Here is a 16636-nt window from a genome sequence, read left to right on the forward strand (position 1 = left end):
TGACTTACCTCCCGTCCTCACGGCGCGGGATCGATGGCCAGGGAACACAGCCACTGACTTGCCACTTTTACAATGAGCTGAATGCCATGCTTGGCAGAGACCCCACCAGCACACTGCAGACCAATGTGTATACCTGAGAGGAGCCCAAGACAGAGACCCCTTCTATGAACAGTGAGGAGGAGAAGGAAGAAGAGAAGAGTGGAGCTGCCACAGGGGACTCCAGCCATGCTACCATGGGCGGTGGGTATAATAGGCCAGGGGAGGCAAGCCTCCCCCAGTACTGCCGCGGGCACTGGATCCCTGGTTGTGGAGTTTGGGGGGCAAGTTTTTGCTTTATTATGCCCCAAGCAGGTCCCTGGATGGCTGAGGAGGCAGTATGTGCTATTCAGCTTCCCGGGTTGATCAGTAATCTCCCTGGACTCCAGAGAGATTACTGAGGAACCCAGGAAGCTGAGTACTGCCTCCTCAGCCCCCCCACAACCTACATGTGGCATAGCAAAAGCTTCTTCGCGAGAGTGAGAGCTTTTCTCCAGGGCAACTTGGGGTCTGGGGAGGGGAGGCGCGGTGCAGCTGCGGCTGGCCAGTGGCTCCTCCGGGCAGGTCGGGTGAGGGGCCTAGGGGCTTTGGCTGGCTTGGGGCTCCTCTTGGCAGGGGCTCGTGGCTCTGGCCATGGGGGGGAGGGGTCTCAGTGCTCCAGCTGTGGAGGGGCTCTGGGCTCTGGCTGAGGGGGTGTGTGCTCAGGCCTTTGGCCAGCCTGGGGCTCCTTTGGCCAAGGGGGGAGGGGCAGAGGGCCCCAGGGCTCCAGCTGCAGAGGAAGGGGTGGAGCTGGGGGCCAGCCTCCCCAAAGCGGGGCTCCAGCCACCACCCATGATGCCGCAAACTAGTAACTGTTTGAGATTCTGCCAGAGTCTAGACAGTTCTGCCCGGCAAGTGCAGATGAGCCTAATGAAGGGGAAAGGAACTCAAGGCAGTGTGTCCATGCATTTTTCCTTACAGTGTTTAAATTTAAAGAAGGAACCTGGCCCATCCCCCAGTTAGCAAGACAAAGGTACCGAGTTTTTAGTGTTTTACTCAGATAGAAATGTTAGAGGTACAACAAACAGAGGTAGAGTTGGCATCTGCTTTTCATTCTCCTGTTGGGTTGGGGGGGGGAGCATATGGAATACTTTGTTTAAGTGAATAGCGACATCCCTTTTATCCTTCTGAGAGATCTTGATGAAACTTTCATGGAGATACTTTGCAATCCTCTCTTCAAGGTTTCTAGGGATGACAGCTTTATTTTTTCCTGTGGAGTAGGACACTTTCCCATGCCACTCTGCAATGAGTTCTGCCGGTACCATTGCAGTAAATAGGCTAGTTGCATACGGGCCTGAGCAGTTCTGGGTGCCAGTAGCAGCTGTGTTATCTGTGCCTTTTGTGACCCTCAGGAATGAGATACCAGCTAGAATCACCACTGCCTGTGGAAAATAGTGCCAATATTCTGTGCCATTGCCCTATACTTGTTGTACCCATGGAATAGGGACTGAAATTTTACAGCTTTGTGCAACAGAAAATCTTTCCTTCTCCCATCCCTGGTGGGTCATGCTCACCATGGCTGGGGCTGGACAGTGATGCTGTCCTGTGACACTCCAAAGCTGAAATGTTAATAAGTATTTCTTATTAAAAATATGTATGGGAAATAAGGGAAGGGAGTTTTGAAACCTTCCATTGTAACTGTAAATCCAATGGTACATCTGTCTGTTTTATCTGCAGCTGCTTCTCTTGTGGCCTTGATGGGTTTAACCCTCCATGCCTGCAGAACCCCTGACCCTGAGGAGGAGGAGAAGAAAGAAGAGGACATATTCTGTGAGATGCAGCAAGCTAGTGCAGTATTGGAACATGAACAAAAGGCTTGACGAGCCAGTATGACTGACAGCATGGAGAAAGACACAGGGGACAGGAAAAAAGCCCAGGAGTCCCAGAAGAAGAAGAGTGAAATGCACCAGGACATAACTGGTCTTCTGAGGCAGCAAACCCGAATGCTGGAGACCCTATGTCACAGGGCTGGCCCTTTAAAGGAGTCAGATGCCTAGCCTGCCTGTGACAGGCTCTACTGAAGGGATTAGGGAATGAGCCAACGCAGGCCCACCTGGGGATAGTTAACTGCCTAAGTTGCTGGAAGGCAGTTAATTTAGTAAGGAGCACCTGGGCCTAATAAAAGGCTTAGGAGAGCACACTTGAAGAAAAAAGTTCCTGAGGATAAAGGAAGCTGCAGAGGAGGGGAGCTCTGAGGGAACCTGAACTAGGCAAAAGCTTTCCAGGCAGGGAGGCCTGGGAGAGTGTGATGGTTCTTGGAGTACTCAAGATCATGAGTGGCAAGATGTGGCCTTGCCTGTGGTGGCTGGGTGTCAGTTCCCTAACACCACCAACCATTCAAGCGCTTCTGGGGTATGATAGCCATAACATCACCTTGCACATTAACATTACGGGCACTCCAGTCTCCAAATCCCCTTACAGTGTTCCTTTGTGATATCCAGCCCCTGACACTGGCTACTCACAGAAATCCCAGATCCCCTGCCCTCAAAGGAGCAGTGTACCCCAGTTTGCCAGTTTTCTCTTAAATCCCCATTCCTATAAACCACATAGCACTTTTAATACAACAAACGTAGGTTTATTTAAGAAAGAATAGATATTTAACTAGATACAAGAGAGAGTGGTGGAAACAAATGGTTACAAAACAAAACAAAATTATAAAACAGGAACCTGGGTCTACATTTATCATTCCTATCTAATAGAGCAGATTTCAAGTTCTATTTTTGGAGAATCCAATTATCTTTATTAGTGCACAGTGAATATTGCAGAATGAATAGCAGTAGTCAAGCAAACAGTACTTGGAAGTGAACACCAAGCACCATACAGTTCATAGCTTCGGGGAAACACATAGCCTTTGTTATAAATATACAGCCAACACTGCACAGTTCTTAGCAGAACTCAAAGCTCCAGGCTCAGAGAACAGTCCAGCACAGAACATTACTGTGACTGACCATTAAAGTGCTCTTTCAAAGCCTCCCTCAACCACATAGGTCCACATTTGGTTCTTGTAATAGCCCCCATGTCTGGGTATTCAAAAGCAGCAGACAGCCGCTTCACCTCCACCATGGTGGCAGCTTTTCCCCCTTTTGCCTCACAGATATTATGCTGGACCCAACAGGCAGCTATAACCATTTGGGATATTTTTCTCACTGAGATCCCATCTAGAGAGTAAACATCACCAGTGTCCCTTCAGTCTACCAAAAGCACATTCAACAGATTTTCTGCATCTGCTGTGCTGGTCATCAAATCTTTCCTTGGTGCTATCGAGGTGGCCAGTGTACTGCTTCATGAGTCAGGGCAGAAGGGGTAGGCTGGATCGCCCAGAATCACTACTGGCATTTCAATATGGTCAGTGGTAATCTGTGAGTCTGGAAAGAAAATCCCTGCTGGCAGTTTTCTGACCAGTCCTGTGTTCTTAAAGACGTGGTCATCATGCACCTTCCCACACTGATATCAATGAAGCATCCCTGGTGACCAACCCGTGCTTGCATAACCATAGAAAATTAGCCCTTTCTGTTGATGTAATCTGTGGCAAAGCGGGCTGGTGCCAAAATAGGGAACTGCAGTTTGGGAACTCCATTGCTGCAAATCCATCTACTATATCTTGCACATTGCCAAGAGTCACAGTCCTGCACAGCAGGAGATGATTAATGGCCCTAAGAACTTGCATGACAACAGCCCCCACTGAGGATTTTCCAACTCCAGAATGATTTCCTACTGACTGGTAGCAATCTCATGTTGCAATTTTCCAGAGTGTGTTCACCACTCATTTCTCAGCTGTCAGTGAAGCTCTCATTCTGATGTCCATACACTGGAGGGCTGATGCAAGCTCAGCACACAGATAAAGTTCTGCAGCAGCTGCTCCTCATCCCAAACCTGCATTATGATATGATCCCACCAGTCAGTGCTCATTTCTCGGGCCCAGAAGCAGCTCTTCGCCATCTGCAGTTGCTCCCTGTACACCACCAAGAAACTTGAATTGTTTTTTGCTGTGTTCCTCAGCAAACTCATCTCAAAGAAATCCTTATGTCCCACATTGTTGCGGTACGTCCTGAAAGTCTGTACACAAAGAAGAAGCATACATCCTGTATTTGCAACGTTCATTGGAATACTGCAGAGCTCTGCAAGCTCCATGCTTCTGTCAGAGATGACAGAAACCAAAAAGTGCTGCACGGGTTTGTGGGATTTTTAAAAAGTGGTGTGAAAATTATGGGATATGGATGGCATGGGATGGAGAAAGTTGCATGCTGGGAACTTGACCCATAGTGCCCAGAAATCCCTGGGCAAGTCATTACTATCCCACAAAACATTGCAAAAATATACCAGAAGTCATTGTGCTAGATGGTAGTGCATGGCACACTGGGATACTTACCCATGGTGCATTGCACTTGACATTGACACAAGTACTCCTGGTGAGTATGTGCAGCACTGACAGAAGCAGGCAAGCATGCATGTGCCCAAATTATATAGAAACTTCAGCAGCTATATGCTGACATAGCTTGCATTGACCAAAATTTATAGTGTTGACACATGGTCTAAGTTAGAGCAACCTTTGGGTTCTGGGAGAAAAGTTAGAGCAGTCTCAGAATCCATGAAGTGCAAAGGTGGCATAAAGTCACTTTTCTCCTCATTTCTGCAGTTCCAGGGCTGATCTCAGCTCACCGAGAATGGAGAATGAGGACCAGAATCTTTGCTGGTGATGCTTGAACCAGAAAGAAGCCAGCTTCTGTCTCTGGTCTCAGGTTAAGTTTGTGGAGCCAGCAGTTAGAAAAAATAATGTTTTACTTGTAGACTAAACTAATTTGCTCTGGACTCATGAAAGACAATAAACCTGAAGTCCGACAATGATATTTTTACAGTTACCTTCCAGTGTAGAACTGCACTTTAACCTTATACTGTACAATACATCTTGTATGTATGAAAGTATACAATGTAATAAACCCAGTGAATCATGGCTGTATTACAGTGTGGAGAATAAGGGAGTTAAGTGTATTATTTTTATTAATATCATATGCACCTCAGCTTACTTGTTTGATATTTGCCTGCCTGCCTGCATAAATTTAAATCAAAGGAGGTTGTTAGGGGGCAAACAAGCAGGAAACAAAACAATGGCAGAGCTAAGGATCCTTAAGGGAACAATGGAGGGAACTATTAACCAAGGAATGCCGCTGCCTGGCTCCAACCAGGCTAGCAAGGTTTACTCTTTCCAGGCCCAAGTCTAGGATCAAAGGAGATATTCAACCATTAAAGGATCCTGGGCCTGGGCAGGAGAGTTGGGTTGAGTGGATGGTCAGCAGCTGCCAGGGGGAGATGCTGAGAGTGACACATGGAAGGAGGAAGACAATGCAGCAGGGCAGTCTGCTTCCCCTGCCCTGAGATGGTAACTGGACCGAATGCACTTACCAAAGCTAGCCAGGAAAAGTTAAGATTTAGGTAAGGAGAAATATCTATACAGGCCTTTGTTTTAACTCTTGTTTCTGACTGCTGTGTACATATGGGTGAATGAATAACTAAATGCTTATTTTCAGTAAGTTGGTTTTGGTCACAGTTGGGTTGCCATCTGTCCGGTTTTCCCAGGATTGTCCCTTTTTTGAAGTAACAGTCCTGGGAAATCTGTAATGGTGCTCAGCATACTCTGCCAGCTGTCTAGTTTTATGGTCTGAGGCTCATCCAGGATGTCCCTTTTTTTCTACCTCAGAGGTGGCAACCCTGGGTCACAAGCTCCTGGAGGAAAAGGGTTTACAGGTGCCAAACACAGCTGGGCCTGTCAGGTTAATGCAGTTGGTTAATAGGGGGGCTGCAGTCCAGAGATCCAATCTAATCATGGTAGGACTTCTACCCAGAGAAGGGTGAGGGTAGCAAAACTTGTCCCCAAAGAGGTGCAATAGAGAGGGACTAAAATGTGTGAAAAGCACTGTCCTGTAACCATGACATACAGCATTACAGTAATGATTCTGTAGTCAAGAGTACAAAGGACAATTCATTCTAAAATGCCACCTTTTAAGAAGTAATTACTTTCTTCAAAAATCTTGAGTGAAAAGCTTTTGTCTCAGCCACCGGGGAATAGATCCTATTTGTTGTAAAGATTTTTTTAAAAATCTATGCAGCTATTTTCAAGTTAGGAAAGTGGGTAGATGGATGAAATGAAAAATAATGTGATGCTCTTTAAATTATTCAGACCTTTTCCCTCCGAACATTCTGACCGCTGATTCTAAAATGACTTAGAATACATGGGAAATGGCTAGTACTAAGAGAGGAATAGTTATTTGATTAGGTATAGGAAAAATGTGAAGACCTAAAATTGTAAACAAAACAGAATTGCATGCTGACAGGTGCAATGTCTAATGGTCCCTGCCAATCAAGCTACTATTAATGACCTGAAATAACCAGAGCCCAGATTGTTTCCCTCCAAACCCCAGCTGGAGGGGATATTCTATGTCTGCATCTTCCCTGACCTTCTAAGGGGTAGATTAAATATTTTATGTCACTGTCTCCCCTGCTCTTGGCCCCATAGATGGCTCTCTATAGTGTCAGTGTCTTCACTGCAGAGGATGTAAGGGAAATTCCCACACTTGAGCCATTCTTTTTTTAAGTGACAAATCTGAAGAACTGTCTCAGAATGAGGCATCAATAGATGAGGTTTTGGAACAAATTGGTAAATTGAACAGTAATAACCAGGACCAGATGGTTTTCATCCAAGAGTTCTGAAGAAATTCATATATGCAATTGCAGAACTACTAACTGTGGTATGTAACCTAGTGCTTAAATCAGCCTCTGTACCAAATGACTGGCAGATAGCTAATGTCATGCCAATTTTTTAAAAAGGCTCCAGAGGTGATCCTGGCAATTGCAGGTCAGTAAGCCTAACTTCAGTACCTGGAAATTGGCTGAAACTATAGTAAAGAACAGAATTATCAGATACATAGATTAACATAATATGTTGGGGAAGAGTCAACATGGCTTTTGTAAAGGGAAATCATGCCTCACCAATCAATTAGAATTCTTTGAGACCGTCAACAAACATGTGGACAAGGCTGAGCCAGTGGATACAGTGTACTTGGACTTTCAGAAAGGCTTTGACATGCACCCTCACCAAAAGCTCTTAAGCAAAGTAAGCAGTCGTGGGATAAGAGGGAGTGCCACAAGTGCCTTCTAGTGGCTGGGTCTGCAATCTTTTTTCTTCTCCCGGCATCCCCTATAAGTTGCCACCAAAGCAAGGTATATAGCAGAACTGAAGCACAAGACAAAAATAAGAAAATGTTCTGTAGGGAATAATCTTGCATTGGCCTGCAAGAGGTGGACTGAACGATCTAACGCAGGGCTTTCATACATTTGCATAGACCACATGTTAATAAAACTGTTTGGGACAACCACCCTCCCATTTGGGATCTTGCAATATCGCTAAAATAAAATCATCTAATGTATTATTTATTGTGATTCACTCTCCTGATTTTTTATGACATTCATAAAAAGGTTAAAGTTCAAAAAGTGAGAACCTCCTTTTTGTGAATCCACATATCTCCAAAATACTTCATCTACTATGCCTTAAACATTGCAGGAACATTCTACTCCAATCTACAACCCTACCTGTGAAATGTCAGCTTTGGTTTGCCCAAATTAGAAGTGGTGTTAGAATCAGGCTTATAATAACTGCCTCAACTGCAGTTATGTAAGAAACTAGCATCTCCTTAATAACAGAGAGTAGAATGTGTTAGATTGAGACATGATTATCAGCTAGGCAAGAAAGGAAGACAGATAGAAATGGGGATGGGCACTATACTCTCTTTCATCGCAGATTTTAGGTGCCAACCATCAATGGTTGTACAGTCTGAAATGTTCAATATCTGACTCAAACATCCATTCTTCACCAGATCTCAGTGGGAATGCCTAACACTGAAGCTCTGTGTTATTATAATATATCGGTAGATGCACTGCAATATTTTCCTCTCTGCAAGGCTGGTGGTGGCATTCCATGTTGGCAGACGCTTTTCCAGCATCAGTGAGGTGAAAGGCAGCTGCCATTCTCCCCAGCAGCAGCTGGAGAAACCAGGACTATGTGTAAAGAGTGTCAGAGGTGTCAGAGCCTCAGGGGCAAAAGAGGGAAGGGAATTGCATGACTGTAACAGGAACCTTGTCTGCTTGCCTATCTGTCTGTCAGCATGGAGTTCTGAGTCAATAAATACTAGTCAAAATGCACAATTCCCGCTGACCCACAGTCCCCTCTCTGTCTCTGGAGAAAATAAACAGGGATCTTGGGTGCTGAGCAGTTCTGCCTTCTTCAGAGCTTCCATTGTATTTGTATTTGAAGTTTTCAGCCAAAAGCACTCGGTAACATTAGTCTGGTAGTCCCAGGAACTTGGAGGGACTCCCCAGTTATTATGAGATGCTCCTTTCACCACAAAATGAAAGGTTCTTTACTGTTTCCAAATCCAACAAAGGAGCATTCTCGCATAGATGTCGAGGAGTCAGGATGGGCTGGGAGTTTGATCTAACATGTAAATCCTCTCACTGTTAGCTGAAGTTACCAGCATATTGCGACTCTCCATCCCAAGCATCTAGGGTGGCCAGATGTCCCGATTTTATAGGGACAGTCCCGATTTTTGGGTCTTTTTCTTATATAGGCTCCTATTACCCCCCACCCCCTGTCCCGATTTTTCACATTTGCTGTCTGGTCACCCTACAAGCATCCAACATGGCAAGAAGTTTTAGTCATTCTGTAGGTGGCACTCTTCCTCTGAATCAGAACTGAACCAATGTCTCCCCAGCATAATGCTAGAGAACCCAGTGCTGCTGGAGGTGCCTCCTTTCAATGGGATATGGTAATGAGGCTTTGACCACTTGGGCCCCATGGCACTTTTCAAAAACAGCTACACTACTAGTTACAGGCTGCTTGCCATTTCCTGACAACAAAACATTCTGTCTCAGGTCACGCAGGGGACAGGACACTGCCCCTAATGGTAAAGGAATGTCTTTTATTCTAGATCTTTGCACAACCAATTGTGATTATTATAATTAATTGTTCACAGTAAAATTGTTGTATAGAGTTAGTTACATACCTCCACCCATTGACTGTCATTTCCATCCTCCTCTCCATATTTAACTCCACTGTGCCTCTGTGATGGGACACACACCCTTGCTGGAGACCCTACGGCCCTACTACACCCCAGGAAGGAGCAGCTAAGGTGGATCTTCCAGGTCTAACTAGAGAGGCCTTATGGAAGCAGCCAATCAGAGTTCAGCAGGCTCAGATAAAAGGCGCTGCAGGGGCTGAGCAGGTCACTTCCTGACTGGGGTCAGTGGGGCAGAGAAGGGGGCTCTGCTCTGGGCAATGGAGCTTGGTGAGCTGCAATCCTGGGGGCAAAGAGACCTGAGAACTTTAACACTAAGGTAACAGGGACAAGTAAAGAGACCCGGTGGGAAGAGGCCCAGGGAAGTAGCAGTAACTAATAAAAGGGAGCAGTGCGTAGCTGCTGTTTATACAGAAAAGCTTCTGTATTAGGAGAGATTAAAAAGACTGGGACTTTTCAGTTTGGAAAAGTGATGACTAAGGGGGGATATGATAGAGGTCTATAAAATCTTGACTGGTGTGGAGAAAGTGAATACAGAAATGTTATTTACTTCTTCACATAACACAAGAACGAGGGGTCACCCAATGAAATTAATAGGCAGCAGGTTTAAAACAAACAAAAGGAAGTGTTTCTTCACACAATGCACAGTCAACCTGTGGAACTCCTTGCCAGGGGATGTTGTGAAGGTCAAAACTATAATAGGGGTCACAAAAGAAATAGATAAGTTCCTGTAGGATCGGTTAATCAATGGCTATTAGCCAGGATGGGCAGGGATGCAACACCATGTCTGAGCGTCCCTAGCCTTTGTTTGCCAGAAGCTGAGAGTGGATGACAGAGGATGGATTGCTTGATGATTGCCTGTTCTGTTCATTCCCTCTGAAGCACCTGGCACTGGCCCTTGTCAGAAGACAGGATACTGGGCTAGATGGGCCATTGGTTTGACCCAGTATGGCCATTCTTATGTTCTTATGAGGCGGGCTTGGGTTCCTCCACTGGCCACTGGCAAAGTGGCCTAAGCCCTGAGAAGGGGACAAGTCTCCTTTAGAAGCCTGAGTGAAGGGCTGATTTTAAAGGGCCCAGGAACAAGGCTGAAGACCCTGGTGGGGGCAGACAGTTTGTTGAACTCTTTGCTACCCAGGAAGGGGTTCATTTGTGACTGTGTGACTTGGCCAGAAGGCTGAACCACTGAAGAAATACCTAGTGAGGTTGGCAACCTAGAGTGGCTGCCAGGAGCAGAAAAAAAAACTACAGTACTACACCCAGCTGATAGAAGGCACTCAAAGGTGAGTGTTCTCTGTCACAGCCTCTTTCCAACTTTCCTTCCAGTCCTCAAATTTGGCTGTGCCCTGCATCTGCTCCCTCTGTTCCTTCCCCTGTACTACCAAGCATCTTGAAAAAAATCCAACAACCATGCTGACTTCCACCTATAAATTTATCTTGTTTGAGTTCTGCTATGTATCTTGCTTTGTTTCTTCTCCTTGAATTTCTCCATGTTCACAAATTTCATTCCCTCTTCTCCTTCAACTGTGTCCTCAAACTCTCTCCTCCCTCTTGGCCTGCACTCTTGCCAGTTTCCTGAAGGACTGACACCAACTTCTCCCCTTATCCCATTTGCTCCAACATCTCCCTTCCCACATGCTCCTACATGCTGAGAAGTCCCTTCTCTTCTCTTCTCTTGGAAGTACGAATGATATATGGAAAGGAAGGAGAGAGATCCTTGAGGCCAAATTTAGGCTACTAGGTAAGAGATTAAAGTCCAGAACCTCCATGGTAGCATTCTCTGAAATGCTTCCAGTTCCATGTGCAGGGCCAGTTAGACAAGCAAAACTGTAGGGTCTCAACGTATAGATGAATCTATGGTGCTCAGAGGAGGGATTTAGGTTTATTAGGAACTGGGCAACCTTTTTGGAAAGGAGGAGCTGATACGAATAGATGGTCTCCACCTAAATCAAAACACAACCAGGTTGCTAGCATGTAAAATGAAAACGATTACAAAGGAGTTTTTAAACTAAGGGCTGGGGGAAAGACAACAGCAGTGGTGCAAGAAGGGCTGTACGGTATGGTACGCTGTACCAGTAAGCTATTTATAGCTGGTATGTCATACTGGAAAGGCACAGGAGGAGCTGTACTGCCCCCAGCCCTGCCACGCAGCTGCATGCCTGCGTCTTCTGTCTGGGGTCTGTACAGCAGCCCCGTCGGAGGACAGGGCTGGGGGCAGGGCTGGGAGTGATACAGCCGCGCTGGAGGAGCTGCCGGTGTGAGGCCACCTGGTGGTCCCACATTCTGCTCCTTTCGGCACTGCCCTTTCCGGGAGAGCCCTGTGGGCGGGACTGGGGGCGGTACAGCCGTGCCAGAGGAGCTGCTGGCATGGGGCTCAGTTGCCGGCGTATCTGAAAAAAAATTCTCTGCTGTCAGAGGGAGCTGGTTTGAAGCTCTTCTGCTAACAATTCCCAAAGCAGGTGTGAATGTGAATGGGCTATTATTCCAGAGAGCAAGCCCTCCTCTTCTCTTAGCAGCCCACACAGCAGCTGTGCTGTGTCCACCCACTGGAAGCGCTCCCCTCCCCCCACCCCCAGGTAACGTGGGATGGATCATGGGGAGGGGTGGGGGAGAGTGGTGGGGTCACGTGAGGAGGTCATGTGTGCCCCTCCCCGCCCCAGCTGGTGCAGCGTACCTGTAAGAAATGAATTCTACTTGCACCACTGGCCAACAGGTGCAGAGGAGAACACATTTCAGATAGGAGAGAATTTATTAAAGGGGATTTTCTATATCTTAGTAAAGAGGAGAGGATAGAAGTTGATAAAGTATATGTAGGAACTGAAGATAGACAATCAAACAAAAGAGTCCCATTCAGTTACATCATATGAAGGCAGAAACTGAATACTGTATACAATGAGTGCTTGTATACAAATGAAAGTCAAAATACTAAGATGGGTAACCTTGGATGGCTATTATTAAATGAGGATATTGATATAATGGCATGCATGACTAATATGAGTATAGCAGTAGGAATACACTACAGACCACCCAATCAGGATGGTTACAGTGATTGTGAAATATTCAGGGAGATTAGAGAGGCTAAAATGCCAGAAAACCCAATAATAATGGAAGATTTCAATTATCCCCATATTGATTGGGCACATGTTACCTCAGGATGGGATGCAGAGATAAAATTTCTAGATACAATTAATGACTGCTTCTTGGAACAGCTAGTCCTGGAACCCACAAAGGGAGAGGCGCACAGGATCTGGTCCAAGACATGACTATATCTGAACCTCTTGGTAATAGCAACCATAATGTAATTAAATTTAACATCCTTGTAGGGGGCAAAATACAAAAAAACCCACGTCCATAGCATTTAACTTCAAAAAGGGGAATGACACAAAAATGAGGAAGCTAGTTAAATGGAAATTAAAAAGAACAGTCAGAAGAGTGAAATGCCTGCAAGCTGCATGGAAACTTTTTAAAAACACTATAAGAGTGGCCCAGAATATATCTATATCCAAATAGAAAAAAAAAAAACAGTAAGAGGACCAAAAAAATGCCATTATGGCTAAATAACAGAATAAAAGAGGGAGTTAGAGACAAAAAGACATCCTTTAAGAACTGGAAGTCAAATCCTACTGAGGAAAAATAGAAAGGAACATAAACTCTGGCAAGTGAAGTGTAAAAGTACAATTAGGCAGGCCAAAAAAGAATTGGAAGAGCATCTAGCAAAAGACTCAAAAATTAACAGCAAAAATATTTTTAAGTACATGAGAAGCCTGCCAAAGAATCAGTATGACCACTGGACAGCTGAGGTGCAAAATGAGCACTCAAGGAAGATAACGTTGTTGGGGAGAAGCTAAATAAATTCTTTGCATCAGTCTTCACTGCAGCAGATATGAAAGAGATTTGCATATCTGAGCCATTCTTTTTAGGTAACATATTTAGAATTTAGAATTAATGGAGATGTCCTATCTCCTAGAACTGGAAGGGACCTTGAAAGGTCATCGAGTCCAGCCCCCTGCCTTCACTAGCAGGACCAAGTACTGATTTTGCCCCAGATCCCTAGGTGGCCTCCTCAAGGATTGAACTCACAACCCTGAGCTATCCCTCCCCCCTGTCCCACATTCAGATATCAATAGAGGATGTTTTGGAACACATTAATAAATTAGACAGTAATAAGTCATCAGGACCAGATGGTATTTACCTGAGAGTACTGAAGGAACTCAGATGTGAAATTGCAGAACTAACTGTGGTGTGTAACCTATCGCTTCATCATCTGGTACAGAGGCTGATTAGGCAGATAGCTAAAGTAATTTTTTTATTTTATTTTTTAAAAGGCTCCAGAGGCAAACCTGGCAATTACAGGCTGATAAGCCTAACTTCAGTACCAGGCAAATTGGTTGAAACTATAGCAAAGAACAATTATCAGACACATAGATGAACTTGACATGTCGGGGAAGAGCCAACACAACTTTTGTAAAGGGAAATCATGCCTCACCAATCAATTAGCATTCTTCGAGAGGGTCAACAAACATATGGACAAGGGTGATTCAGTTGATATAGTTCACTTGGACTTTCAGAAAGCCTCTGACAAGGTCCCTCACCAAAGGTTCCAGCAAAGTAGGCAGTAATGGGATAAGAAGGAAGGTCCTCTCCTGAATCAGTAACTGGTTAAAAGATAGCAACAAAGGGTAGGAATAAATGGTCATTTTTCACAGTGGAGAAAGGGGGTAAACAGGTGACAAAGTTTGCAGGTAATACAAAATTACTCAAGATAGTTAAGTCCAAAGTGACTGCAAAGAGTTACAAAGGGATCTCACAAAACTGGGTGACTGGGCAACAAAATGGCAGATGAAATTCAATGTTCATGAGTGCAAAGTAATGCACATTGTATGTAGAGTTAGAATTATGTTTTCCAAAATTATGGGGTCTAAATTAGCTGTTAGCACTCAAGAAATAAATTTTGGAGCCATCATGGATAGTTCTCTGAAAATATCTGCACAAGTGGTAGTCAAAAAAACTAACAAAATGTTAGGAATCATTAGGAAAGAGATAGATAAAAAGATAGAAAGTATCATAATGCCACTATATAAATCCATGGTATGCCCACATCTTGAATATTGCATGCTGTTGTGGTTGTCCCATCTCAAAAAAAGATATACACCTCTACCCCGATATAACGCTGTCCTCAGGAGCCAAAAAATCTTACCGCGTTATAGGTGAAACCGCGTTATAGCGAACTTGCTTTGATCCGCCAGAGTGCCCAGCCCCGCCCCCCCCTGGAGCACTGCTTTACCGCGTTATATCTGAATTCATGTTATATCAGGTCACGTTATATCGGGATAAAGGTGTATTAAAATTGAAAAAAGACAGAAAAGGCAATAAAAATGATTAGGGGTATGGAGCACCTTCCATATGAGAAGAGATGGGAAAAAACTGGGATTTCTCAGTTTAGAAAACAGATGATCAAGTGGGAATAGTCTAGAGGTCTATAAGATCATGAATGGTGTGGAGTAAATGAATAAGGAAGTGCTATTTACCCTTCACCCAGCACAAGAACCAGGGGTCACCCAATGAAATTAATAGGCAGTAGGCTTAAAACAAACATAAGGAAGTACTTCACGCAGTGCATAGTCAACCTGTGGAACTCATTGCCAGGGGTTGTTGTGAAGGCCAAAAGTATAAATTAGATATGTTCTTGGAGGATAGGTCCATCAATGGCAATTAGCCAAGAAGGTCAGGGATGCAGCCTCATGCTCTGGGTTATCCCTAAACCTCTGACTGCTAGAATCTGGGACTGGATGACAGGGGATGTCACACTTGATAAATTACCCTGTTCTGTTCATTCCCTCTGAGCACTGCTGGAAGGCAAGATATTGGACTAGATGGACCATTGATCTGATACAATATGGCTGTTCTTACGATCCAATACTTGACCCCAAGCTTTCACATCTCCTGAACTCCCATCCATCCCCCTACTCCATGACCCTTCCATTGTACTCATTCTCAATTTTTTTCATCTGGCTCTTTTCCCTCAGCCTCCAAGAAAGTACCTGCTTCTCCTATTTCCCTACAAACCTTTTCTGACTCCCCAGCTACAGCGCCATCTCCATCCTCCCTTTCATGTCCAAGCCCCTAGACCTTGCAGTTTACTCTTGCTCCCTACTAATTCATCCTTGACCCTTTGCACTCTGGCATCACTCCACTCAGGCTGCTCTCATTAAAGTCACTAATTACCTCTTCCTAGCTTCCACCTCTTTTCCTTCTACACCTTTTCCCTGGGAGAACTCATTCACTTGCATTGCTTCCGTCACCTTCCCAACACTAATGACTGCTTCTCTCTGCCCTTCCTGATACCCACCTAGCTCTCTTCCAGTTTAACAAAATGCTACCAACAAATTCATCTTCCTCACCTGCCACTCTGACCGCATCAAACCTCCTTCTGGGCCCCTTCACTAGCTCACATCTCCTTCTGCATCAATATCAAACTCCTTGGCCTCATTATCAAGGATCTGTCCATTCCTACAAATTATCACTGGTCACCCACCACTCTCCTGATTGGACTATGCAATCTAACAATTCTTCCTTTTTCGTGTTACTTTTGTTCCCTTCTCCTGTAGGTGCCTCCGCACAATTTTCCCATGCTGTCCAATGACTGGAATGTCATGTCAAGTTCTGTGTAATATGCCATCTCCCTGTCTTCCTGAATATGCCTCCTCAAAACCCACCTTTTCCAACAATCTCGCAAAGATTCTCTAATTCCCTATAAATTTTAATAAGAAATTATTCAAAAATAAAATCAAGGAACTAACCTGCTGTGCATGGTGCCATCGAAGCAGACACACAGGATCATCTCTATATTTCTTCCTTCCTTCCTCTTTTCCCCATTTTGCCTGTCATTTGCTTCCATCCCACACTCCTTTTTCTGTATGTTGTCCATTTAGATTATAAGCATTTTGGGGCAGGTTCCTCTTTTACCCTGTCTCTAAAGCATCTAGTACAGTTTGGTTGTCATACAAATAAAAAGAAATAGTAGATCATTATGTGTCTTCTCAACAACTATGACACCAGCATTTATCTGCATGAGTTCACTGGTAAGTTGCCCTACAGCACATAGGGAGCAAGGCCGGGGCTGCTCCACAAAATACAGGGAATGAGAACACCTACGTATGATGGAAAATTAAAAGGCTTGAGATTTTCCTCCTGTTACCCATCCAAATCCCTTCTCCCTACACACACTCCCCCTACACATACATCCAGGTTAAATTAATGACTTGTAAACATTTTAATTTGTGAAGGTGTATTTGGGATGTTTGCTTGTTTGTTTTAAAAACAGAAGAATAGTCTATCACTGACGTTGAGTCAATTCTGACAAAAGAGAGATTGAAGAATTCCAGAGTTGTTTTCTCTGTCTTGGCAGGATCTATCTCACTATTCCTCCAATCTATTTGAGGCTACCTTTGTGGCTGTGGCTACTCCATCCATGTCACTTGTGGACCTGAATGCTG

Source organism: Emys orbicularis, chromosome 1, assembly GCF_028017835.1.
Source record: "Emys orbicularis isolate rEmyOrb1 chromosome 1, rEmyOrb1.hap1, whole genome shotgun sequence".
In the NCBI taxonomy this organism is placed as follows: Eukaryota; Metazoa; Chordata; order Testudines; family Emydidae; genus Emys; species Emys orbicularis.